The sequence below is a fragment of the Manacus vitellinus genome, unplaced genomic scaffold, assembly GCF_001715985.3.
Source record: "Manacus vitellinus isolate BGI_N305 unplaced genomic scaffold, ASM171598v3 scaffold_10_pilon, whole genome shotgun sequence".
NCBI classification, from domain to species: Eukaryota; Metazoa; Chordata; class Aves; order Passeriformes; family Pipridae; genus Manacus; species Manacus vitellinus.
Window position 1 is genome coordinate 11,358,840 of NW_021938838.1, and position 3,910 is coordinate 11,362,749.

Consider the following 3,910-nt stretch of genomic DNA (forward strand, 5'->3'; position numbering starts at 1 on the left):
AAAACCCCTGGGAATGTAAATTATACCTATAGGTCTTTTCAGTTTTTTCCTTTCATGAAAAATCCTTATAATAATTTTGAAAATTCTCTAATATTAGTTTCCTAGAAATATAGGAATTGTAACCCTTGAATTGCCAACAATCTGTCTCTACAAATAGCAAATACTTGCAAAAAATGTTATACAATGTTGGTTGGTAATATAAATGAAATGTTTTCTGTCTAATGTTTTATTAGATACACTACGTAAATCAGTCAACAATGTAAAAATTGAGAACTGTAAATTGTAACATTGACATTTAGCACAGAGAAGTTTCAAATTGGGTAATTTTACAATTTCTTTAATCAAAGGACACAAACAATATCATGTGACATATTTAACCTAAGCAGAGAGGTGAAGATTTGATTAGGAATACCTACATTTAAAACCAGAGTTCTCAGTTTATTCGGTGCTTAGTGAATACCAGCAAAATGGAAATTCAGAATGCCACAGTCAGAACAAAAATTTCCTGCTTACAAATTGTCAGAGTTTTCATTATAAGCTTTAAATTTTGTGACGACTCCTGCTATTAAGCTTTTTACTAATTAATAAATAGTGGCAGACATATACTATTGCTGATACTAATCTGACAATAATAATTCTTTTTAATTAATAAATATGATTTTTTTTCTGTTATAAGAAGTTGAAAAGAGAGGTAGACCCATTGAGCCCAAGTAGAATGATTTAATCTAGTTTCTGCACTGAGCTTGGAAAAAACACATTAGATAAATGGCTTGAGGAATCAACCTACCTCTCAATTTTATTTTAGCAGCTGAAACTCCAAGCAGCAGTTTCTTGTTAAATCCTATGCTCATCTGTATTTGAAATAAGGGTAGACCAAAAGTTTGGTCTTTTCTAACTAAAAGTGGATGGCCTGCCTCTACCTTCCTGCACTGAGCTGTTTTCTGTTACAAGTTATTAGGTTTTGTTGGGAGGAAATTAAATGCCATCCACAAGTCCTATTTTATTTCCATACCATCTTCACTTCTTCATTTTACCACGGCTGTCCTTTTGCTCATTTGCATTTCCCATCCATGCTACCTTTGAATAATGACTGAAGACAATTTGTCCCAGTTGAATATCCCAGATTTTGAGAAAGTCTGACTGTGGATCGAAATATGATGAAACAAATCACCACTATAAAGACTCCAAAGTATGTAACAATCCAGGCTGAGATGCCTTACAGGATGAGCCTACTTGATCTTGAGAATTGAGAGCAGAATGTGGTTGGCACCAATAGGATTATTTCATTTTTGGAGAAGAGATCTACCCAGGGTAACAGGGAGCCCTACAATTATATTTTTCTGAAATAGTCAAACCATTTCTAATTAATTATGACGGTTTCAGCTAAAACTTTCCAGATGAGCCGTTCAAGCTGGACTCAATACTGAACAATCATTGTGTTACTGAAATGTTCTGGTATATTCCAAGTCCTAACTTTTGGATTCAATGATAATACCAAAAAATGAGTAGCATGTGTTATATCAATCCAGGAGATTTACAAAACTCAGATATCTTGTGATTTTGTTGCATCTTTAGCAGGACAAAAATTCTTTTTCACCCCCTTCACTTTTGCAAAATTCCCCCCTAGTTGCGTCTTAAAAATGTCAGACATACTTTACTGTTTCCAAATAAACACATCATTTTTGGCAGAATTAGTAGACAAGAAAGGTAAGGGCACTGTTGTTATAGGAGTTCATATAAAAAGTAAATTTTAATGTTTTAAAATTTAAGACTTTCCTAAAGTTTTAAAATACATCCTCCCTGACTCCATCTGTACTGTTGTCAAAAGCATTATGTAGTGTCCCTTTGGAAAAGTAAATCTGATTAATTAGCATCAGTCTCCATTCTAGAATTCAAGAGCTATATAAACAGCCATAGACTTTTCTTCACACATATTCTATTATTGTTTTCAGCATTGTTATACTCTAAAATTATTTAATTGTTTAACCATTGTGTTCTGTGCATTGTTTGGAAAGTTTGTCAAACAGAATTTTTCTTAGTGTTCTAGAATGACACTGAAACAGACTTTTTCTTCAGAATTGTTCTAATACACTATAAAAAAGCAGGATTGCTTTTAAGTAGCAATTCTTCACATAAAGGGAAAGACAGGAGAAAAACTCAAAACTGGGAACATGAAAATCCCAGAAAACAGTTTGTGTTGCAGTACTCTATTTCAACAGAAAGTTTGTGCCATTCCTGATATCAATGGCATAAAAAAGGCTGCTTTCATAGCTGTTGAGCAAGTCTGTGGTGGTTTTAACTGCAGTTCTTCAGCAAAAACCTCTCCCTGTATGGTAACAGCGCTTGGACATCGACCCTGTCACAGAGGCTTTTGTGCAAAAAGCTGAGTAGTTGGAGGCCACTGCCCACAGAAATCCCCACATCTCACAGAAATTACCACTTTCAAGGCACTGCTCCCCCATATCTTTGCTGTTTTCAGTTCACAGACAAAGCAGGACTACAGCTCTCAACCAGCAGCAAGGAAGGCTCTCAGGAAGGATTCACATCACCAGCTCCTCCTGGTGCCTGCTGACTATGCCCGTGAGGAGCAGCTCATACTGCCTGCACTGCACCAGCCTAATGCTGGAATTGCAAAGGCTTCAGGTTTTAGCCCTGGAAATCTAACACCTTTCTTTAATATTCACTTCATACAAGCAATTTCAGAACTCCCCTGGTACTCTGCACAATTTCAGCTAACACGTAGCTCCATTAAAAACTAAGAGAGCAAGAGTATGTGTTTACTTCCATATTAATACCCACAGAAATTCTTCAACTGTGAACTGCAAAGGTACATATAAATCAGGGGGAAAAAAAGGCAAACCCTCCCAGTGTTCACTTGCTTGTAACAAAAAAAGCAGGATTTCAGCATTCACCAGAGCATCCATAAATAACATGGCCATCTCTAATTTGGCCTCCAATATCTGACCAACCTTGATTTATCCACAGACAAAACCAAGCATCTCTAATTTGCTAACCAATCACTGCAATTCTTTTCTTACCAACCAATAATTCTGCCATCTCTAATTTACCAATAAATAATTCTGCACTCTCAAATTTACTAACCGATAATGTGACCAATTTGCTGACCAATGATTGTGTCAACTGGTAATAGTGCCCCTAGCAAACAGTAATTTGCCAAGCAATATTTGGACCTTTCCCCCCCCCAGCAATAAAGAACCGTAGTGGTCTTTGATTCAGTATCTGCTGCGTTGCTCTGAAACTGCTTAACATCGATAGCGAGGTTTTTTACAAAGTATTTGTTTTCTGTAGGAATATTTGACTGCTTAGAAATTGCACAGGTCTCTCTTAAATGTCCACGAACTGGAATATTGTCTTCCCTTTTAGCGATATTAGGGTTTGAGGGAAGCTTGTTTTTTCTGCTCTCAGTGTTCCTCGGCATATTGCAAACTCCTCTGTCAGTACTGTTGTCATCACGCTGGGATTTGGCGACGACTCCACAGCGCTTGGACAGTGTGCATGGGTAAAGCAGTGACACTGCTAGCCAGCTCTGTCACCCTGCTGACCTTACCACCCAAGTTGATCCTGTCTGGGCAGAGATTTGAGCAGAAAGAGTCCATATATAAATCCACATGATTGATTTGTTTTTTCTAATTTCTACATCCCTTTGCCTTGTGCGAAAAAAAAGGGCCTTGAGTTATTGGTTCCTTTAAACAATAATAACAGCATTTTGAAGTCATGTAGTAAGTTCTGCAGTCAGTTTTACCTCCAAGAAGTGTTGCCAGTTTTGTGTCATTTTATTAGTTCATATTAAAGCCATCAGCTAACTCAACATTAGTTCAGTGAGCAGCCACTCTAAGGGCCATTTTACAAGGAAAGTCTCCAGAGAAAAAGGGTATTACAGGAGTGACCA